At 38.9% G+C, this 25,251-nt stretch overlaps 1 pseudogene; it reads left to right on the top strand.

Annotated features, from left to right (window-relative positions):
- The first annotated feature begins 24,490 nt into the window (after nt 1-24,490).
- On the top strand, nt 24,491-24,943 carry LOC143627376 (chaperone protein dnaJ 11, chloroplastic pseudogene; annotated as a pseudogene).
- Nucleotides 24,944-25,251: the final 308 nt, after the last annotated feature.

The raw sequence follows: 25,251 nt of genomic DNA, 5'->3' as shown, positions 1-25,251 counted from the left end.
TTATGGTCTGGCTCCAGAGTGGGAACCAGAACTTCCGGTTACTGGTTCAACTGCCGATAAGCCTCCAAAAGGAAAAATGGCATTATATGGCAAGTTTTTCTCAACTAGTAATTTTAGGTTACCAATCACGAATTTTATGGGGAGATTCTTGCTTTTGAAAGGAATACATATCTCCCAGATGCTCCCCTTTGGGTTAATGCGGTTTCATGATTTTGAATTCTGCTGCCAATCTCAGGGTGTAATCCCGACTGTCGACAATTTTTTTTTTGTTTTACAAATTACAAAGTCGCAGGAGTTGGTTTAGCTGTTCTTCAACTGGGAAGGGGGCAATAGGTACTGAGCCGCATCACAATGCTCATGAAAGGAAGAAGAAGTTTCTTTGGATACAGGAAGATGTTATTCTAATCGCAATGGCTTGTCGTTCCATGGCTGAGAAGTTTCATGATTTTGAAACCGCCACATATGCTAACCAGCCGTGGTTCGCGGCATTGACCCGAATGCCTAACCCCATGCACCTAATCGCAGAATTAGTGATTGTGCGTGCGGGGATGAGCCGCCTACGGCCATTCCGGGATCAATATCCTTACTATTCGAAGGAAGATGAATGTAAGTGTTCTTCATCACTCATTTTTATTTGTGATATACATGTAGACAGACATATATTATTATTATTATTTATTATTATATCTTTTTTTGTATAAGAGGAAGGATCGGTTTTCTATTTTATTTTGGATGACGTTCCAGGAGAGTTGTTCCGCCGACCTCATGACTCGGCGTCACTTCCAAGTATGGGCAAGACTCGAGACCACTTTCTCTTTCCTGATCCTCTCCGTGCAGAACTTGTCGTGAATGAAAACTTCTTTGCTAATGGTGAGTGTTTTGAATCCTCACCCTCTTACCGCCATTGATTCATATGGGATGGTCGTACTCCTTTCATTTAGTGAGGAATTGTCGTCCCTTAATGAGGAGTATTCTCCCGCTGATCTGTGGGTGTGCTGTGTGCTATTGTAGATACCACCCGCAAGCAGAAATGTTGAGCTGATTCTGATAGCGGAGTGGCCAAGGAAGGAGAATCTAATCATGAAGAACCACATGCTGCCACTACCGATGCTAAGGTTCCAACAACCAAGGAGGCTGATCTTCCAGAGGGTTTGAGCAAGATGCTGGTTCTTCCTAAACCTAAGAAGGTTCGTTTAAGCAACTGAATGTTTAATGTCACGACGAAGACCTCCCAAGGTATGAGTTATTTATTATCTTCATGTTGCGTATCGATAACTTATTATTGCTTTATAAGTTGTGTGTTTAACAGGTTCTGCAAAGCTGGTCATCAATGAGCCTTCCCCTCCTTCTCCATTAACCCAACAAGATCTCCATTCTATCGAAGAGAGGGGGAAGTCTATTGAGAAAGATCATACGAATGAAGGTGAGGAAGCGCCCCAACTAGAAATATCTATTCAAGCGCCTCACGCTTCCGTCTTAAGGAGTGAAAGGGAATCTTCTCACATTGCTACCCAACTTTCTCCTTCCCAAGAAACCCTTCAATCTACCGCCTTCAATGGACTCTACTTCCCGACTCGTGCTTTTCAGATGCCAACATCTATTTTGATTTTTTGAGTCAGTGTGTCCTCCCGCTGAGCATGAATGCCAACGCGGGCGTCCATGATCTAAGGTGGAAAATAGTTTTAACTACAATCTTGCCAGTGTTGTTGCCTCGGGTCAAGATACTTACAGGGAATGGGCGGACATGGGAGAGGAGCGGGAGAAGGCAAAATATGCCTTGAAGAAAATGGAGGCAAAGAGGGGCGCTGCCCGCGAAAAGGCAAGTGTTGTGAGAGAAGATGCCCATAGTAGGGATGTAGACCTTCTCAAAGCGTTGCAAGCCAACACTGCCTTAGAGAAGCAGGTCTCTACCCAAGGTGATCTAATCGCCTTCCAAGAGGAAGAAATTCAGCGTTTGGGGGCTGATGCCTCGGAGAAGGTGAAGCAAGTTGCTAAGCTTAACTCCAATAATACCTGTCTTGCTGAGGGTTATACTAAGATGAAGGAAACTACTGAGCGAGTTTTGTCTGAAAGGAAATGGCTCATGTCACATGACCTCCCCCTTGTAACTATTTTAATTCTTTCTCCTTTGTTTCTACATCTAAGTAATATTGACTTTGGTGTTACACTTTTGAAGGTTATCGAGCATATTAAGGATGGTCCTGAGTTGGGGGACTGCTTGCCGAAGCTTCTTCACGCCTCTTCTCAAGCCGAGCGAAATATTGGGTTTGAAGAATGTATTACGCTTGCTCGAGAGAGCCGTTCAACATCTGAATTTGAATTGCACAATCAAGACACAGATGCTAAGTATCTGGCCAGACTTCATGAGTTTGATGATTTATATTTTCTTCTTCAAAGGCTTATTCAAAAATACCGCACTCAAGATGATGGAGTTCAACGCCTATGCGAATACTTCAAGTTGCTCCTGGTCACAATCTTGATGGTCTCGCAGCTCCGCATGCATCCCAAGATCTCCCTACCCCGTTAACTTATGTTTTAGAGATAGAATTTTTATTTTGTCACTTACTTGTATGTACATCCTCATGTAATCATTTCTTTTGATAATATAAAAATGATTCCACTTCCATTTTGCAATTTCTTTAAAATACTGTATCTGCTTATAAATCCTTCGAATTATGCCCAAATAAGGAATTACGCTATCACCGAATGACAGGCGGGTGTTTAAAGATTTTTCTCTAACCTTATCGTGAGGATTAATTTATCCGCCCAAGTTGGCATGCAGGCGTTTAAAGATTTTGCTCTAACCGTCTGTGATCACTATTTGTCTAACTTCTGGTCTGTCAACCATAAATGTAAAACATTATCAGGTTGAAATGTCTTAGTGTGTATGCTAATTTCATCCGCTGTTTTGTTTTGCGGGTTACAAGTTCTTCAGTTCGCGGGTCGGATGTTGTTAGACTTGAAATTTAAACCATTTGAAATGTTATCCGCGTTATTGTGTAACTAGGTTTTAGTATGACCTTTGGGATGTGACGGGTCTAAGCTAGTTAGAACGGTGATTGGACATTATGTAGTTCTGATTGCTGTTATCGAAAACTACTCCTCTGTTGGACCTTTGGTTTCTCTTTCTTTTGTACACCTTATGTCGCATTAATTGCGATTGGTATAAACAGGGATTACTTCATCTTTTTTCCTTTTACCATTTTATATCTTTCTTCTAGTTTTGTTGCTGGAAGATTAACCCTTGCTTTCAAACCCTAGATTTTTACAATATCTCGTTGTAATCAATTTTTGGCCGAATATCTGATGGCCTACAAATGAGTTTCTCCCTCAATTGTGTAACATCCGTATTACGAGATTACTAAATAAAAGAAAGTTATTGTTTCGTGTGTGTCGCTCGTTTAATTGTGTGCGTGTTTATTTTTGGATAAGGATTGGGATTGGCGAAGAAAGTGGGTGGTGGGGTCCATAGCTCTCTATATAAGGCCATCCCCCCCATCCTTTCACCATTTCTTCCCACAACACACACACATACTCTCTCAAGACCCGAATGCGAATCCGGGCAAGAGTAAGGAAGATCTTGGTGATCAAGTGTCTTCAAATAACAAGAATCACGTCCAGATCCTCGAGTTGTCTAGATCTGAACCAAACCCGAAGCCAAAGGTGAGTTTTAGCCAACAAGGTTAAGTTTTGTGGTTGAGTTCGACATGCAAATCGACAGCTTAGTAGATCAGGTTGTAAGATGTAAGAAAAACATAAACATGGTGAGTCATAGCCTCACGGGTATGATATAGGACAAAAAGGTGATGTTCGGACCTCATAAAACACGGGTATACAAAGTTGGTACGACCCAAAACCCATAAAAAAGGTAAAATCGGGTCCTAAGGAGGAAACAAGGAGAAAAATGGCTTTAAAATGGTAAAAACGAAGAAAAGAAAAAAATTTCCATCGCACAGCCATGCGAAGCGAAAAAGGTTATTTCGCATCGCACAGTCATGCGAAGCGAAAAAGCATGCGAAGCGAAATTTTCATGCGAAATTGTTTTTTTTAAATTGATGAAAAACGTGGCCCAGTCCATTTTCTGATGCATTTTGTTAAAGGACTGTTAGTGAAAATAAAATTTTTTCAAGCGGACCTGGCAACTCAACCCCAGCCAGGGGCTCTGTCCCTTGGACCCTGCTAGGGGTTGCCGCCCCTAGACCCCGCTACCAGGGGTGCTGCCCCGGGACCCCCGTTAGTTGAGGGTTTCATTCACCTAGATGTAAGAAGTAGTTGAAATGGATAATTGATACTTGTGCCTGTTACACAGTTAACCGTGCATAGCTCCGGAAGGGGATCACAATTAACGGTGAGAGAAACCGCCTTCAGGTGAGTTTCTAGCCCCATTTCTGTGTTATGTTTTGGGGCTGTGTGCATACTCAATGTGATTAGTTAATATACTTACCTTAAGTGGTAAGTGTATGCCGTATGAATGTTTATAAATATAACTAATTAGTGTAGAAAGAGCTAAGCGTATGTATGAAGAGGTATATGAGAACAGATATAACTAACGAAGGAATGTATGTATGATATGTGTAAGAGGTATATGAGAATAAATATAGCTAATGAAAGAAGGAATGTACGATATGTGTAGTGTATGAATGGTATGTATGATATGTAGAGCTGAAGAATAAAGGGTTGCCTACCCTAATAATATAGGCGAAGAATTAAGGGTTGCCTCCCCTAATAATATAGGCGAAGAGTAAAGGGTTGCCTACCCTAATAATATAGGCGAAGAATGAAGGGTTGCATACCCTAATAATATATGTGAAGGTTATAGGGCGAAAGGCTCTTTAAAAACGTAGAAAGGTTATGTATGTATAAAATAATGAAGGTAAGTAAAAAAAGGAACGTATGGAAGTAAGATTGTAAAGAATGAGAATGAAATGTATGTTACCTGCTTAACTAGAACTCACTCAGCGTAGCTGACTTTTAGTATGCACGCAGGTAAATAGGTTGAGGCAGCTGGCTTGAGGAGGGACACATGGCATGAGCTACGAAGAAGTATCATGACTGTTTTATGTTATATATATGAAAGGATAGTTTGTATGTTAAGACAAGATTTGATGTTTTATAATGTAATGCATGAAGTTTTTAATTATTCCGCGAAAGTTTTAATTAACTCTGATTTTAGAACTGTGTTTATGAGTAAATCCAACGTCAAGGTAGGGTTTTCGGGAACGGGGCCATACAAATTGATCGTATTCTGATCAATTGGAAAAAGAGGGACTTCTTGGATATAGTAAACGGCTACGGCTTCGCTCCGGAATGGGAATTGGAGCTTCCTATTCCTGGATCTACGGTTGATAGACCTCCGAAGGGCAAAATGGCCATATATGCTGAATTTTTTCCATTGGAAACCTCCGTTTCCCCATTACCAAATTTCTTGGAATCTTTTGATAGTGAATATGATCCGCCTTTCTCAACAACATCCCTTGGTTTAATGCGGATTTGACACTTCAAATTTTGCTGTAGGGCTCACAACATTGTCCCTATAGTAGAAAAAATTTCTGTTTTTTACAAGATAAATAGTCATGGCGGGCGGTTCAATTGTTCATCCACCAACAAGGGAGTAGTGGGGATAGAGCCACCTTGTAGTACTTACGAATGGTGGACCAAATTTTTCTGGATACCGAAGAAGTTGTCTCTATACCAATGATCCGCCTTTCTCTTGATGATAAGCAACCAGATCTGACTTTTGCTCCTTATGAAGATCAGGCCTGGTACAACATTATAACCCGCACACCAACACCGATGCATGCTATAAACGAGGCTGCGTTGGTGCGCGCAGGGATGAGATACTTGTGGCCGTTCCCAGACCTTATACCTTACTACCACAAGCCTTATAGATGTAAGTATTTATCATACTATTTTATAAAATTTTGATGTTTGTCTAATCTTCTGTAGTTTATTTCTTTGTTAACTGAGGAACAATTTTGGCTGTCCTCGTAGATGCTGCGCTGGATGTATGAAGCATCTTCCCACATGAAATTATGGCCCTTCCATCCTTGACAGAACCCGTAATAGTTTCCTATTCTCGAAGACCAACCGCCCAGAGCCAGTGGTCTCTGAAGCGATGTATGTTATAGGTAAGATCATTCTGATTCTTCTCCTTTGTATTGTCACACCCCTAGTAGAAGTTATTAATTTTGACTTTTGGAAAACGATATGTAGCTGTAGGCCGCAAGAGGAAAGAACCGTCTGTCACCATTGGGACGAATGGTAGAAAACTGACCAACCCTGGAGCCACCCAATTTGTTACGACACACTTTGGGGGTAAGAACCCAAAATAAGTGGGGATTAGTGTCCAAGTATCTGGCTTAACACAAGCTCACGTCCTTAAAAAGATGAAAAAGATCAGTCTTCTTGACCGAATCCAGAATGCTACCTCACAAGTTTCCCGAGGTACTTGGAATATTTTTTGATGTCATTTTTGTCTTATAGCTGAGTCTTATTAATATTTTTCTTGTCTATTCTAGATCTCGTGCGGAAACCTTCAACAACTATTACCATTCAGGAGGCTGCCCAGCCAAAAGTCATTATAACTTTTGATCCTTCCCCTGAAAAGGATAAAGCCATTGAGGATAAAACTGAGCGGCGTGTCTCTATCTGACCCGCGTACCCAAGACATCGGTATCTCTCATCCCCCCCCACTCCTCTCCCGTATTACAAGAATGGGGGGCGGGTCTTATCATGTTGCCGGTAACCCGCCTCCTCAGACTTCTCAAATTTATCCATAAAGGGAAGTGGGATCCGGTTTTTGTGGGCTTCGTAATCCGCAGGAGGATTTGCTGGTTCACGACCAGCGGTGGGCACTTACTCAAGGCTCCAGGTTTTCTGATGTTGATATTTTTTATGATTTTTTGAGATGCGGCATTCCTTCTACAGAGCAAGCCCACCAATGTGGGCGTCCGCGCTTCGAGCTCGCCAACGCCTACTCCTACCATGTGACCAATGTCGTGCCCACTGATCAAGAAATCTATCTCGGGTGGATAGTGATGGGTGAGAAGTGGGGTATTACTGAGAATAAAATGAAAGAGCTAAAGGAGGAAGCCAAGAGATATTGTTTAGAAGCTAACACTTCAAAGTGGAAGTTGAAAGGCGCTGAATGAGCTCTCGGGCTGCGAGGACCTGGCAGGCAGCGGCTGCCAAATCTTGGGAAGAGGCGTGCAAACATCAGATTACTGTTCTAGAAGCCGCCCACGCCCAAACTCGTTCCAAGGAAGCTGACCTCGCGAAGGCTGAGGCGGCCAAGGCTGCTTTGGAGGAACAAGTAGCTAGACAAGGATATATGATCGACTCCTGTAACGCCGATATGGCCCGCTTGAAAGCTGAAGCTTTGGAAAAAGAAAAAATTATCGAGGATCTCACCACTCATAATGTAAAACTTATTGGTGAACAAAGAGAACCAAATCAGAAGGTTGATCAAGCTGAATATGAGAAGAAGTGGCTCACGAGTCACAGCTTCCCATTGGTACGACATTCTCCCTTTTACTTTTGTTTTCTCATGACGTCAAATGTTCTGACTGTAGTGTTCTTTTTCACATATTATTGAACATATCCGAGATGGCGCTGAGCTAGGAAACTATCTTGCAGAACTCCTTCATGCTTCATCTCAGGCCGGATGCAAGACCGGTTTTCACGAGGGAGTTTCATTTAAGGAAGAAGTACGTCCATTGGAAGAATTCGAGCTGCATGGACAGGATCAAGAAGGAGAGTATAGAGTTAAGCTACAAGCTTTTGATGAATTGACCTTCGAGATCCAAAATGCTATTCAATAATTTGCTTTAGAAGATAATGGTGCCCAAAATTTCCAAGAATTCCTCCATGCCATCAGGCTTTGAATATCTTAGTTCCTCCCGTAGAAATTATATGACAAGGTTTTAACATTTTTTTTTCTTTGACAATAACAATATAAATGTGTCAATTCAAACCAGTCGTGTATTCAAATAAAGGATCAACATGTGGGCTAATGGCACGCAGACCATTACATGCCTTTAATAAATCAAAATGATACGCATATCATTTGTGATGTCTTCACACTATTTTAAGGATGTCATGCGGGCCAAACCTTTCCATGATGCAAATAAAATGATAACGTGCACGTTCCTTTATACAAATGGCACACAGGCCAAAGATTTACCCGATATGAATAGCTAACACGAAGGTTACTGTTCACACCATATCAAAATATGAAAATTTCAAAATATAAGGAAAGTCAATATGACATGAATAAATAGCACGAGGGCTTTTCTTGACATTAAACATAAGATGATACTCAGACCTTAACCATAAGTTGGTACATAGACCAAAAATTATTTATAAAACTGGCACGCAGGCATGAAATGTAAATGGCACGTAGACCGTTAGAGGTAACATCATTTGAGTTTCGCGACATTCCAAGTCTGCAGAATTGGTGTCCCGTCTAGTCTTTCCAACTTGTATGCACCCTTGTCTAAATCCATTTGTATCTTATATGGTCCTTCCCAGGTTGGAGCAAACTTCCCTGGTAATTCATCATTCGATGCTTTGTTATTACGTAACACATAGTCTCCCACGTTGAACTTGCATATCTTGACCCGTGAGTCGTAATATTTCTGTAGTTGGCGTTTGAAGTTACTTTCCTTGATGAATGCCAACTCCTTCCTTTCTTCCAAAAGGTCTAAATTCAGGCGTAACTCTTTATCATTTTCCATGGCATAAAGTGTTCTGGCAAGTGGAACTCGAATTTCTGCTGGGATCATAGCCTTGGAACTATAGGTAAGACCGAAAGGAGTTTCAGAATTTACTCGTATTTTTATGGGTTCTATGAGCCCAAAGAACGTGCGGAAGCTCATGTACCCATCTTGTTCATTTTTGTGCCTAAGTGAGCTTTGATTCCATCTTTAATACTTCTATTTGCTCTTTCTACTTGCCCATTGTCTTGTGGATGAGCGACAAAAGTGAATACCTGGGTAACATGCAACTTTGTCAACCAGTCTTGCAAGTCTTATTCGTGAATTGCGTTATGTTATTGCTCACTATGGTTTGTGTAAGACCAAAAAAGTAAATGATGAATTCCCAAATGAATATTTTGACATTTGCAGCCGTAATGGATGCCAGAGGGTTGGCTTCCTCTCATTTTATGAAGTAGTCGATTACAATTATCAAGAATTTGACACACCCTGGAGCTTCCGGAAACTGACCCATAATGTCAATTGCCCACTTCTGGAATGGCCACATGGATGACACTGGGACTAACTCGTTCTGAGGATGAAGGGTGTTCGGTGCATGTCGTTGACAAGAATCACACCTTCATATTTCCTTTATCGCATCTACATGCATTCCTATCCAGTAGTAACCCACGTACATAATTTTTTCCATTACCATTCTCAATCCTGCGTGGAATCCGCAAATACCCTCATGTATTTTCCGAATCAAATAATTTGCATCTTTCGCGTCAACACATCAGAGTAGCGGGCCAAGAAAATATCGCCTATAAAGGACTCCTTCCTGCATTTGGTAACGTAGGACTTTGTGTTGGATTTTCTGGGCTGCGGCTCTATCTTCTCGATGGATTCTGGAAGAAAGAAAATCTTTGATCAGTATCATCCATGAAACCATCCTCATCTGTATGACTAAGACTTGGTGTCAAGGAACTGATGGTCAGTCCAAGCCTTCAACATAAACATCTCGTGCTAGGTGCTCAAAACTTGTCAAAGCCAATTTAGGTGCTGCTTGTTTTTGAAGATAAAAATTGTCTGCAATCTGATTTCATCTGATTCACGTCTGCAACTGAAGATGTGGTTTGAAGGTCTGCAATCTGAAAATATAATACTGTTTGTTTTATAAACTAGGTATCTTCTGCATAAGCTGAAATTTAGTTACCTATCATACAACTCACAGTAGATAGAAGTCATTTAACGTCTGCAGACTAGTAAAATAGTTGGTGGTGGACGGTGGCGGTGGCGGATGGTGGGTGGTGGTGGTGATGGACGGTGATGGTGGTGGGTTGTCGACAGTGTTGGTGGCAGATGGTAGGTGGTGGTGGTGGGTGGTGGTGGCGGACGGTGAGTGGTGGTAGTGGACGATGGTTGTGGCCGACGGGTTGGTGGCGGTGGTGATGGATGGTGGTGGTGATGGATGGTGGTGGTGATGGGTGGTGGTGGTGATGGACGGTGGTGGTGGGTGGTGGGTGGTGTTGGTGGCGGATGGTAGGTGGTGGTGGCGGACGGTGAGTGGTGGTAGTGGACGGTGCTTTTGGCCGAATGGTGGGTGGTGGTGGTGGTGATGGACGGTGGTGGTAGGTGGTGGGTGGTGGATGGTGGTGGTGGTGGTAGTGGACGGTGGGTGGCGGACGGTGGGTGGTGGTGGCGGACGGTGGGTGGTGGTGGCGGCGGCGGTGCATGATGGGTGGTGGTGGTGTTGGACATTGGGTGTTGGTAGGTAGTTAAGAAGTGTGAAGATGTGTGAATAAGTTAAACAATAGCTTCTTTTTTAAGACCATAAAAGCAATTTGCAGATCTTATTTAAAAAAAAACCAAACAATCTTCAGAAACTTATGTCTGCGCGCCCACAAACATAAGTCTCCTGCAGATGTTTTAATTAAAAACAAACACCACCTTACTCAATGCGTCTGCGGGTTTATTTTCACTTCCTTTGATATGAATTACTTTGCAAGACTGAAATTGGTGAGTAAGTGCTTTCGCTTGAGACAAATATGAGGCCATGATCTCATGTTTCTCTACATACATCCCACTAATATGTCCTGCGATCAACATCGAGCCCACCCACGTTTCAAGATGGAAGACACCAATTTTTTTGGCGATACGTAACCATGCTAAAAATGCTTCATACTCAGCATCGTTGTTTGTGCTTTTAATTCCAAATTAATGGCATATGTAACCCCGTAGCCTTTTGGGTTAACAAACCTCAATCCTGTACCCGAACCTTCCCCACCAGATGCACCACCAGTGAACAAGGACCGCATCTGATCCTAGCGGCATGAAAGGTGCTGCTCAACTAAACATTCTTCCTATTTATTTTTTGGAACCTCTATGACAAAATCCACCAAAATTTGTCCTTTTATTGCGGATCTTGGCTTGTATTCAGTAATGTTTTCAACCACGTTCATAATTTTGCGGGTCTGGCTTGTGTCTTGTTAGCACATTGATTGGGTGGCCTTGAAAATATCCGCGGACCCTTTGAGACGCATACACCAACACTAAAACCAACTTTTCCAACATAGAATAACGCGTTTTTGTGTCCACCAACATTCTACTGATGTAATAAATTGGTGTCTGGACAGTCTTCCTGTCAATCTATAGAACTATGCCTATCGCTATGTCTGATGCGAAAGGTATAGCATTAATGGTTTACCCGCCTGAGGTGCGGTCAACGTCGGTAGTTCCATTACACACTTTCTGACCTCCAAAAGCACCCGTTCAGCCTCCGGCGTCCAGTTAAACTATGCCTTCTTCTAGGCTTCTAGAAATTTCAAAGTGTTGAAACAAATGGGAACTCCTTAGAAGCATGATTGGCCAAGAACCTATTCAAAGCAACCAACCTCCCATTCAAAGTCTGGACCTCTTTAAGGGAAGAAGGTGATGGCATCCGTGCAATCGCCTGAACCTTTTCCGGGTTAGCTTTGAAAATTTCACTTGTTACAATAACTCCTAGAAACTTCCCTTCCTCCATATCAAAAGAACATTTGGTCGGGTTAAGTTTCATGTCTATCCCTTTCAAAATATGGAAGACATGTTCAATGTCTCAGAACATCTGATCTTCCTGAATGCTTTTAATAACCAAATCGTCCATATAAACTTCCAATTTATGCCCAATATGTTCTTTGAAAGTGTTATCCATCAACCGTTGACATGTAGCACCCGCATTCTTTAACCCAAACAACATCATTTTGTAGCAGAATGTGCCCTGATCCGTTCGGAAGGATTTTTTGTCTTCATCTCTTACAGCAATGCGGATCTGATGATAACCTTTGTATGCATCTAGGAAACATTTGAACCTAAAAGGTTCCACCGCATCAACCTTAAAATCTATCTATTGTAATGGATAACAATCTTTTGGACATGCTTTATTCAGATCTTTAAAATTAATACACATTCACCAAGTACCATTGCTTTTAAGGACCATGACTGGGTTTGCAGCCTATGTTTGGTACTGGATATTGCGAACGATTCCCGCATGAAGTAAATCCTGGTCTTGTTCATTCATTGCTTTGGTTAGTTCTGGACCCATATTACATTTATTCCGAACAATAGGCGTGAATGCTGGATTCACCCACAACCTATATTTTGGTATTTCTCTTGGCACCCCGGTCATGTCTGAAGGTTACCACACAAAGACGTCCGTATTCTTAATAAGTAACTGTTTCAAGAACGTTCGCACTGTTTCAAGAATAGTGAGTCCAATTGTTACCGTTGTTATGAAAACTTCAGATTCATCGCCCACTTCCTGGGTCTGTTCTTACAATCAACTTCAGAGTCTTAATAGGTTTGGACCCCTCAATTGTGAAACAGTGTTTATTCACATAAATTATAGACATCCCTGTTCGCGTAGAAACCCCTCTACAACATGTGCAGTAGATGGAGTGGCATTGAAATCTTCAATTGCTTCTCTTCCGAGGAGTACCAGAAATTCGGCGTATTCGGTTCTTGAATGAATCCCGTCGCTAATCGTGATAGGAAAAGTTATAACTCCCCGCGGGTGCATGACTTCATACCCAAATCCTGAAACCGGTGCATGGATAGGTTTCAACCATGCCTTGTCTTCGACATCAAGTTATTCAAAACATTACTCATACATGATATCTGACGTACTCCTTATATTGAAGAATACGTACTGTGATCGATAATGATCGATGAGCGTCGTTACAATCAGCGGGTGTTTCATACAAGGTCCTCCTCTTACTCTTGGAAAAACCAGTGGTTCAATTTTCCAATCCTCTTCCTCTGTTTCAGATCTCTTACTCACGCGAACTTTTCCACCTTGATTCATATGGACACTTAGGTCTTTGATTTGTTTCATTGGTGGACCTTTTTCAACCTTAGCGTCTTGTTTACGGGGGCCCTGTCGTACATTTTTCAGCAAGTGTTCCATTTTTCCTGATTTAATTATTGATTCAAATTTATTTCTCAAACTCACAATGATCGTCCGTATGATGACCAATGTCATTATGGAACAAGCACTGTTTGTTCGAATTCAGGTAAACCCTACGGATTATAGGATGAGGTTTCTAGAATTCAATGTTCTCAATCGTCAATATTTCTTACGGAGTTTTCTTCAGAGGAGTCCACTTACGGCTATCTTGTCCATGACCACGATCTTTGGTCTTTTCTCCAATTAGAGTTCTTGCATCTGGTTGTTTGGAAGACTTTGCGGGCAATTGAATGCACGGCCAGATAGAACCTCACTCTTCTTTATTGGGTCGGGTATTTTTAAATTCTTTTTTCACAGGTTGTTTAGGACTATCCCTTCCCAATATTTTTTCAATAGACATGAACACCTTTGCAGCGGACATAATAGCATCCCAAGTCTTCGACATTCCGTTTCACCCTATCAAACATAGGATTAACTCCTTGCTCCGAGCATTCTGCCTAACCCCCCCCCCACCCCCGGTAGCATGTCTTCACTGATCCCGCCAATATTTAGACTTTCATTGTTGAACCTAGTAATGAAATTTTCCACCGAATCGTTGTCTCGTCGGACCACGTTCAAGATTTCAAAGAAATCCGCGCTGGGTAAAGTGTTGTGAAAATTTAGCCACTAGATCATTCCAGCTCTAAATCTGATCGTCGGGCAACTTTTCAAACCATTCTCTGGCAGCTCCCGTCAAAGTAAGGGCAAACATATGGTACCAATATGGAAGAGTCTATCCGCTGACTCCTCCGACTGCAGTGATATTAAGTAAGTGGTCACTAAGATCAGTCATGCCATTGTACTTCCCCAAATTACTTGGAATTTTGACATTTGTCGGGAAGGGAGCAGTAGAAATCCACAGAATAAATTTGCATTTTTCCTTCAAACGCTACGGGTCGGTAAGGTTTGGTAAAATGTTCTTCCGCATCACAATAGTATTCAGTGTTCTTGACCATCATCCGCGAGCGGCTAGTTTCTTCCCTACTATAGGTATGGCTATCATAACTTGAGTAACCATCATGTTCATCACGATAAGGAGCATCACGGTACCTGCGGAAGCATGACTCTGATTATACAAGGTTTTACGGGGTATCTCCCGCTCCACTGAACGACCTCTTTCACGACTTCCTCCTTTTCAATAATCACCAGAATGCTCAAAAGTATCTATGCTGGGGCCTAACTGACTCTGACAAGACGTTGATGGAAGAGTAGATGAAGGAGGTGAGTCTTCATATGTTAACGTCCGCGCATGTATTTTATCGTTCCTCAACATACGTCTTGTTCAGTCATTGTTGTACCTTCCAGAACCATTCCTCTGGAGTCTGGGTTGTTCTTTGAGATCTGGGCTGCTGTCCATGAACCAGCGTCTCATCACCCCTATGTCTGGGAAAATCTCTAGATCTGTCTTCCAGATCTGGAGCACGAGTGTCCGACGAGTTTCTGTCATCACTCGACCAGTATCTTCCAGAAAAGGACCTCCGGAAGCAATAGTTCGTCTTCGCCTTGCCGGAGTATCTACTGGAACTTGTTGAATCTGACTCAATTTAACCGAAAACAATGAAAACAAACTGTTCTTGCCAAAAAAAATAGAGATGGCGCCAATGAAGAAACAAAGATCTAATAAGTAAGGACCGGATCTATATTTCCACACGAAATGAATATAACGTGAGACTGAATCAGATCTTCAACTAAATCCTTGCTGACTCCTGCAAAACAGACCACCGTGAGTCTCGTTCCGGGAAGGACAAGATGGGGGGCCTTCCCGTAACCACCCTCCGGCGTGAGAATAAGTACAGTTCTTGTAGAGAGAGAAAGTACTAGAGTGATTGATGTATTATGTGAAGTGTTAATGAATACCTTATGATGATAATGAAGGTATTTATAGTCGGGAATGGATAGAATGTGATTGGAGAGGTTGTCCTTTTCCAGAAGATCCTTTTTCTACCTGAATGGACACGTGTTACGCTTTGATTGAGGGCGACAGCTGGCCATGTGCATGGTGGTTACCAAGTGTCTGGTTGTCTCTCTCTTATTGGTTATATCACCTCGTATTCTCCGAAAGGAGGTAACCATCATTGTCAGGGGATATTTTAGCGATCTTCTAGAACGATATTGTTACAACTGTTCTCCCTTACTTAAGTAAGAACTCTTTATTGTTTCTTACTCGTGCAGAGTTTTTTTATGGTCTGCTAGTGTCTTTCGCGGATACTGTTGATGACCCGTGAGTGATATTGATGACCCGCTGGTATCTTTCTTGGGTTTGTGAGTCGATTTACTACCCTACCTCTATAACTAAGATTGTCAGTGTTGGTCTGGCGGCTTGGGCTATATGACCCATATTAGCCAATATATACCATATTGAAAGAATTATTTTTTCACCCTGGATGTTTACCATAAGTTAACTGGTATATTGTCAAAAACCAACTATATGATCCATATTGAACAGTATAGACATATTGATATAATATTTTCTTCCCATCAGAAGTTTACCATATGTTAGTCGGGAATATTGTTAAACTTACCAACTATATGTAACCAGATTTACTATGGCACATATTAGTTTATATGGAACCTATTAATATACCATATGGTCCATCTTGGTCAATATAGATCATATTATGGACAATATAAATCATATTATGGGCAATATGAAGCATATTGTTCTATAGTTGATTGGCCATATTGTATTTTAAAAAATAAATATCTTTATAAAAATAGATTTTATTTTAGTGTTTATGTTTAATTTTTATAATAAAAAAATTAGGAGTAATCGAAACTAAGTTATCGACGCATATGTAGCCAACCAAATATTCAAAACATCTTAAACATACATTAATGGCATAAACAACTGAAACTGCATAAATATACATATAATCAGTTTGTACACACATAACAAACTTACAACTAATATTTAAAATTCAAACAAAAAAAGTAAACAAACTAACCAATGGATGTGGATCCAAATCCACCGGCGGATCCTGAGCAGCCGACGGATCATGCCTTGACCGTGTTAGTGGTAGCTTCTGCAATCCATGGGCCCGCCTCAACTTCTATAGCGCCTCAACCATCCGCCCATCAAGTCCTCAATGTGAGTGATCCGACGGCCATGGTCCTGAGCGACCACCCGTGCAGCCGGAGACAAATCCGTATAAACATGCTAAGGGTACTCAGGAGGCCACGGTTGTGGATGCAGCGGTGGTGGTATATGATGATTGATCGGGATATTAGCATGAGCCCCACCTACACTTGGAATCACCTCATGATAAACCGGTATCACCGACGACAACGGAACAGGTACAAAAATTTCAGGTCCCTAGAGCAACTTTTGATCACCACTGATTTCTGATTAAACCGATTTGACATGATCAGCGATGACAACTTTGAGTCCCTCTCCAGAAAGAGACCCAAATAGCAAGCGATAGTGGTGATGTATGACCCTCCGTACAACGACCTTTGTCACTTCCGATGATAGGCGATCGCGAAGTAATCTTCCAAACACGTCGCGAGGCGCACAGCCTCCGGTAGTGGAGATAGTATACGAAAAACAGGTCACCAGTCGTACATAGGTCATGGCTAAAGTCTCATGGTGCAACTATCATGACGGCTTCAATCACCTTCTAACCTAACATCGAACCCATCGTCTTCCAAAACCCTCAAGTGCAGCAATTGATGTTCATGTTGGTGGTGTAGAAAAAGTTTTTAATTTCTTCTAAACGTTTGTTCACACAATGTCTAGTTTTAAATTTATAAAAATGATTATTCTCTTAATTAAACCACATGCAAATAGGCAAGTGTACCTATCGTTTATGTAGAATAGTATAAGTTAGAACCAAGTATCGATCTACGGACACACTTGTTCGATTTTTACTACTAAATATTTTAACCAGAAGTGAATATCATATGAATTTTGGTTTGACAAGTAATTTTTAAAAGGAAATTAAAGACATGAATTAAAAAACAATATTTTTTTTTCTTAAATTTTTAAATAGAAGATCAAGGATAAAAATGTATCACCTTGGTTCAAACTCCTCTTAACTTTATTTAACAATTAATTAGTAAACATGTGAGGTGAGCTTGCTATGGTGATTAAATATGGGAATAACATCTTATTCCTAAGTTATGTTATTCCATGATACTTAAAGAAAGAAATATGCATAACTTCATGATCTCCACTAAAACATAATTTTATGTAAGCAAGTGGTTTATAATAAGTATTCATAAGATAACTCACTTTAAAGATGAGGCAATCCCTTAAATTACAAAGTGAATTGCTCTTGATATTTTGGTAAAAATAACCTTTGTATCATACATAAAATACCAATTAAAATTAGTTAAATTGGAAAGGGTTAATCTTGCATTATCAAGTATTAATCCGCACAATTCTTGAACAATTATAGAACTCAGGTAATAACCACCCAAGAGTTGTTTAAAGTAGGTTATGTTGCACACTCACTTAACAAGTAATTAATCGATTTTAGTGGATGAACATCAATAATCTGTTTTCACAAACGTTTTTCAATAGTTCACATTTTAAAATGATTAGTTACTACTAATAAATCATTTGGTCCATGTTCATATTAGGATTTATGTTATTTTACCAAGCCTTTACAAGAATGAAAATTCCTCAAATTATCATCAAGCTTGGAATTTGGTATCTCTTTTAAAGATTCATAACTTATTAACCAAGCCCTTACAAGAGTGGTAGTTCCCCGGCTTATCGTCCAGCTCGGAACTTGGTGTCTATTTTGTTGTTCTCCAAGGCCTTACAAGACTAGAAATTTCTTGCCTTATCATCAAGCTTGGAACCTGGGGTATCTTTTAAGAGTATTATACATTCCTCATTAAGTGATAATTGCAGCATAACCTTTATTTATTAAAAACCTATTACATGTTTAACTAATATTATTAAACTTCAATTAAGATTCATTATAAACCAAAATGATACTATGAAAGTTTAGCCAAAAGTAAGCATAGTATTATACATCAAAGTAATAGATACAAACACGATCAAATTGAAACAATCTAACCAATTTAGATGACTAATCCTTGATGCTAATAACTTCCTCCAGGAGCTTAATCTCCTTAATCTACTAAGGTTGGATGGATGGAATAATTCACTTATTAATAGTGGTGAAAAGAGGTGGTTGAAGTGGAGTAAATGTGTTGTAAGGTATATTGAATATGGAATATGAGCATTCAATTTGTAGGCTGATTAGGTGCCAAAAACACACCCGTGTTGAGTAAAACAAGGCCATGGTGAGTTTTTTTTGTCTTGTTGCATTAAATGCTCATCATCAGGTCATAAAGCAAGGGTTAACACGACCGTGGTGAGTCAGGCACGGCCGTGTTAAGTCCACAATAGTCCAAATTTGTCCTTTTTCTCTTGTAATTTAAACATGGGGTGTGTTTTGGCAAAGTACGGCCATGTTAAGCTTCAGAACCATCTATTTTGTCTTTTCCTCTTGTTTTGATAACATGGGTGTGTTGAGGTTCACACGACCATGTTTTGGATTCTTGATCCTTATCTTTACTTCGTATGCTCTAAACATGGCCATGCATTAATTAACCATGGGGTGTGTTGAGTCTGCTTTCTCCGTTGTTCTTCATATATCAGCTCGTTTTATTCTTTAGGGATATACTTACCTATAGATGGAAATTATAAACATAAATGGCTATTTATTCTAGTGTAATTGCCCAAATTACTGTTATTTGAATATATTTCAGTGCCGAAAAGATATATAAATTCTTATATATCAGCAATCGAAGCCCTGCTTCCATTGGTGTCTCCTATGAGGAATTTGAGTGCTAGAGAGAGAGAGAGGAGAAGGAATGAAGATGACTTGAGTTTGAATTTTGAAATGATTTAGGTTTTTCTAAACCCGAGTGTTTGTAAGGGGAGTGTTTTTGATGTATACAAAATTATATATCTTTAATACATCAAATACGCTCCAATCTTTGTTATTTCTTGGGAATTTTAGTTAGAATTGATACTTAACTTATTTAATTTGAATTTCCAGGGATAAACGAGCTAATAAACAAGAAACGAGCAACTTTCTAGAAGAAAAGGCAATGAAATAAACTTCCAGACGCTAAGCATGCCCCATGCCCAGGAAGACACAGCCCCATGCCCATTTTGACATAACCCGGTGCCTAACGAATAAAGTACAATTTGTCTGCAAGTGAGGTCTGGCATAACCCAATGGCAAATCAGGCACAACCCTATGCCAAGTCAGGAGCGGCCCTATGCTTGATTTGGCATAACCCAATGCCTAATGTGACATAAGCAAAAAGTACAATTTATCTGCTAGTTAGGTTCGGCACAACCCAATGCCAAATCAGGCACAATCCCATGCCAAGTCAGGAACGACCCTATGCTTGATTTGACATAACCTCATGCCTAATATGACATAAGCAAGATGTACAATTGTATGGTGACGAGGATAGGCATGCCCTATGCTTCAATCCGGCACAACCCTTGGTCAACTACATGCATGTGCTTCAAGTACAAGGAATATTATGTCAGAGGTTTGGGGACCAACACAGGGCTGTGTTTTGTGAGGCACAACCCCATGCCTCATGCTAAAATTTGCTTATAAGTTGGCCTTTCAAGCTCATTTGAAGACACACCGAAATTCATACACAAAACCACCCTTTTCACTCCATTATTCCAGAAGATTGAAGGGAATAAGATGCTCTTGAAGATCCATACAACATCAAGAAGGAGTTCTAAGCATTCACATAATCATCTAGCTTGGTTATTTTGGTTGGATTATCTTAAAGTTAATTATGAATGTTTTGTTCTTCTACTTTTATGTATATTTCATTATTATCTTGAGCTAAACTTATCATATCACCTTAACTTATGATGAAACTTAACAACTTTTGATGGTTGGAACTAACATATGATAATTTTATGTTAAAATAATGACTAGTTCTTGGTTATCTTTTGATGAAATATTGTGTTTAAACAATTGAAATTAGTATACAAGAATTATAAGTGGTATGTCTTGTTATGTCGAAAGACTCTTGATTTTATCATTTATTTAAAAATGTTGTTCAAGCAACTATATATCTTTTAATCTAGAAATATTTTAAATAATTCTTGTATGCTAACATGAAAAATTGGTCAAACACATATCCTCATGTTTAGATTTGAAAAGGTTGAACATTTGTTATGAATTGATATTCTTGTTAAGTAATATTATAAGTAATTTGTTAACACAACTATTTTGATATTACACTTGGGTTGAAAATTCCTAAATAAAAGGAATACTTGAACTTTGTCTAATTTAATCAACCATAGGTGGGTTATGTGTTTTTCATATGATCTTTCCTACCAGTTGTGAGATTTGAGTTTCGTAATTGAATGATAATCTATATCCTTAAATTTCAACATAAAGGTTCACTTACAATTATGATTTGATGTGATTAGTTTGTATAATTCATGCTAGTTTTCTAAAGATTCAAGCGAATAGTTATCTATAACTAGAAACTACTCCTTTTCATAAAAAATAAAATAGTGAATTTATCATATATTGAAGATTACCATCATTGGAAATCAAGTGGATTCTAAAGTTAAGCTGATAGTTTTTAAATCTTGAATCTTCCTATTATCATTTTTACTCGCTTTATATTATTATTACAAGTTACTTTAAAAATTACTTTAAAAAAAAACTTTTAAGATCATTTCTTACGGTTATTTTAATTTCAAAGATTTATTATTAAAATTTACGTGTCCACGGATTGATACTTGATTCTTACCGCGACTATATTACATACACGATTGGTACACTTACCATTTGTGTGTGTTTTATAAAGTTTAGTTGAAAACCCATTTTTAAACCCGATTTCGTGTGAAAAATAGTCAAATATTTATATATACACCGCACGCACATCAATATTCAAAGCTATGGATGTTGTAAAAGATGCTTTAGTAGTTGTACATGTCTTAATTTTAAGAGTTGTTAAATGACGATTATGCCATTCCTATATGTATTATAATATATATATATATATATAGAGAGAGAGAGAGAGAGAAAGGATCTAATACAATAATTGGTTATCGTACAACAGGTATGCGAGTTAATACACCATTTGTCTCAAAAACCACGCGGTGGCAAAATTGAAATTTCTTTCAATTCAATTTTTGACATAATTAACCGCTTCATTCATGTTTGTGGCAAACTATAAATCAGTTCGCTTTTCTGAATCGTCAATCAAAATCAGACATCGACTTATACCGACTAAGTTCAGAAAAATTCAATTGATATGTTCATATGATAAAATCGATGATCAATTGATGATTATTTGATTATTACAATATTATATTAAGCGATTTCAATGTTCAATTTCATGTTATAGAAAGATTAATTTAAGATATGATCTTGTGAACATTTAAAGTTTTTGTTCTAAATCTTATACTTTTGTTCTGAACTTCTTAGCCTTTTCTTTTGATATTTTTTCGTTTTGAACTTCGTAACTTTTGTTATGAACTTCTTAGCCTTTTCTTCAGATCTTTTTTTTTTTGTTCTGAACATCATAAACTTTTGTTCTGAATTTCTTAACTTTTTCTTCTTAACTTTTTTGTTATAAACATCTTGAATTTTCGTTATGAACGTTTTTAAGTTTTGATTTGAATGTCTCAGTTTTGTTCAGAACGTTTAAACATAATATTTTAAACCCTAATCAGAGCTTAATTGAGTGTATTATTCTACAATTTCATAGCTGATTGATGATTCTAAAGCGTCTTACACATCAATTCTATTGATTAAATCATCAATTTGAATATCAAGCACCAATCTTCTTTTGTTGGTATATCTACTTCAACAACTAATTGAAAAGAGTAAAATTAATGACTCAAATTAGTATGATTAGGTGGAAAATCGAAAAACAAACTGCAATTGTTTGTTTAATTGTAAAAAAAATTACTGATTGTGTTTTGAGGTCTTATTTGCAGGAAACAAACATTTTTATGGTTTTTAGTTTGATATCGACCTGCAAGTTAGTTTGATAAGGGTCAACGATTGAATTTTATTGATATGGATGGATGCACGATGAATCAGTTATTAAATTAGATTGTAGAATTAGATTTAGGTTATTTACGATTATTCCACCGCATGAAATTGAAATCGACGTTCTAAAAGCTCGCGTACCTAATGTACGATAACTGATTGTTGTATAATAACCCACACCTATATAGGTGTGGGTTATTATACAACAATCAGTTATCGTACATTAGGTACGCGAGCTTTTAGAACGTCGATTTCAATTTCATGCGGTGGAATAATCGTAAATAACCGGTAAAGGGCATTAAACCACAATGAGGCATTACAGAGAGAGGCTTCGAAGCCCTGTTTCCTACATGGCGATGACGTGGATTGGCGACAAAGCCCCTCCATAGTGAACAGTCTTATAAATAAATTAATAATTTTGTGGGTTAGAATTTCTAAGACCATGTGTAGTGGATAACCCCCTATAAGGGTGTTGTATGCCATGTGGTGTCCCATAACCATAGAGGGTTATACAAAAAAGGGATGTAGTGGATAACCCCTCCCAATTATTACCCTTTTATTATTATTATTATTATTATTATTATTATTATTATTCTTTTTTTTAATAAAAATAAATCAGAAACACGTTTCATTAAATAAAAAAGAAATGAAAATTACATTAAACATAAAACAAATATCTAAAAAAAATAAATACATAAAAATGCATACATTGTAATTTTTCGAGGCACTGAAAGCACTTTATTCAATACTATTCTCAATTTGAATGTTTTTTACTTTTGTTATGACATCAAACGTGTCGTTATCACGAGCATTAATTTGTCCGACCATATGTCTTCATTTTGAACATACTTGGTGCTTTGTACGATCATTTGATCCTCCCACCGAAACAAAATAGTTCAAGACTTGTGGCCAAAATCCCAATGTTCGGTTCTCCACGGGGTCTATGTCTTCGGAAACATAGACATAAGCCCTAGCTAGCGCTACTTTTTCCTCGTGACTCCATCTTCGTAACGCATTCCGTTGGGGATGCGTTTTGTTTTATAAAAGTTTAGGGTTGGGTTATTTGTTTTGAGAGAAGGAGCAGTTGTGGTATAAAAAAAATTGATAAGTGAGGTTTTATAGAGTACAAAATTTTAAATAAATTTTTTTTTCACAGAGAGCCGCTTGACAACGGCCAAATTGACCAACCAACCAATCACCTTCATCCTCCACCGACGCATTGTTTGAAGCGCCCCCAATATCAAAAACATCTATGGTGCCCCGAGGGGAGGGGGCATAGAGGGTTATAGATGGGAAACGCCCCCTACTATATATGGTCTAATTAGTGGAGATTGAGGATAAATGCGTGTTGGTAGGGATGCGATTGGTACTGTACCTGTACCAGTATCAGTACCAGAAATCAGTAAATTTGGGTACCCGTACCCAAATTTTATGGTACGGGTACTTTAGGTATGTACTCGTTTTGGTACCACTTTTTCTTTTTTTAAAAAAATCTCCACTAAGCTTCGTATTAATACCGGTACGGTATCGACAATCAATTATCTATAATACCAAAACCAAAACAATAATACCACAACCAAAACTAAAAATTAAACAAATCAACTATAATATGAAATCCATTCATGGTTGCTGTTAATATTTATTGGTTGGAAGAAGAAGAAGAAGAAGAAGAAGAAAGGAAGAGAACTAAGGTTTGATTGGTTTGATTAGAACTGTTAATGTTAACGCTTAATATTTGATTATTAAGGATTTTGAAAAGCTCCTTTGAAGCGTTGAGGATATCCTAATAAAAACGCGGTTAGAGTTATGAGTTTTGAAAATCCCAATAAAAACTACTACATGTTCTTGACGGGTATAGGGTACACGTATATATACTCGTACCTATACCCAAAAATACTCGTCACTACACCCAAAAATATTCGTACCTAAAAGCAATAAATCTGAGTGATCATACCCATACTAAATAGACAGGTACGGATATTTATAAAAAAAATCACATCTCTACGTGTTGGTGACGCGGAGTCTATGCATGGTACGATGATAAACAGTGAGTCAGCTGTGGAGTTTACGGCTTCGGGGACCTCGACCCTACCACTCACCGTGTATTGACTCATCTTGTCCCCTCTATTATTATTATTTTATTAATATTCACACTCACAGTACCATTTGGATAACCCTAATTCCAACTCACCTCCACGTATTCACCCACAATCTCCTCTATATATTCCACCCAACACCACACAACCACTAACTCCATATTCACACATCCAAATTAATCTCACGATATTTCTTCCAAATCCAGATAAATGGCCACTTCAATTTCATCTTCCTTTTCTTTTTCTCCATGTTCCACAATCAATTCAAAACAATCATCACATCCAAATTCAAGTTTTGTCAAATACAGAAGATCTCGAATCTCTGCGGCTTACGCCACCGCGGAGAGGACGGAGACCCGTACTTTAATAAGTCCAGTCTCTCTGTACGAGGTGCTCGGTGTTCAGATAGGAGCTGATACAAGAGAGGTCAAATCAGCATACCGAAGATTAGCCAGAGTTTTGCATCCGGATGTTTGTGAGTCATCTTCAGCTGATGATTTCATGAAAGTGCACTCGGCTTATGCTACGCTTGCGGATCCGGTTAAACGAGCCGAATATGACCGAAGTTTGGTCCAAATGCGGGTGGGAGGTTTGTCTCCGGTAACATCTGTTGGTGGTTTCAGGAATACAAGCCGGAGGTGGGAGACTGATCAGTGTTGGTAGATAAGTACTAGAAACTAAGTGTTGAAACTCAATGACCATTTTAGAAATGCATACTAAATTAGGTGCAATGTCAACAACAATTTAGGCAATATTTAAGCTGAAGTTAAATACCTATTGTTATGTGTTATCTCGATTTTTTACTTCATTCTAAGCCATTAAATTGTTAAGAGGCAAATTGGGGTACCAATGTTACTTTCGATCTCATTTTTCTCATTTTAAAAAATGAACCTTCAATATCAACGGTATAAACAATAACAAATTGAAGAAAATTGCAACCCTTTAAAATGAAAAGGAAACATATTAATTTT

Source organism: Bidens hawaiensis, unplaced genomic scaffold, assembly GCF_021521415.1.
Source record: "Bidens hawaiensis isolate Kalapana, Puna unplaced genomic scaffold, B.hawaiensis_p1.1 tig00004664_1, whole genome shotgun sequence".
In the NCBI taxonomy this organism is placed as follows: domain Eukaryota; kingdom Viridiplantae; phylum Streptophyta; class Magnoliopsida; order Asterales; family Asteraceae; genus Bidens; species Bidens hawaiensis.
Note: the sequence above shows the minus strand (reverse complement) of the source record. Positions and strands in the feature narration are given on the sequence as shown.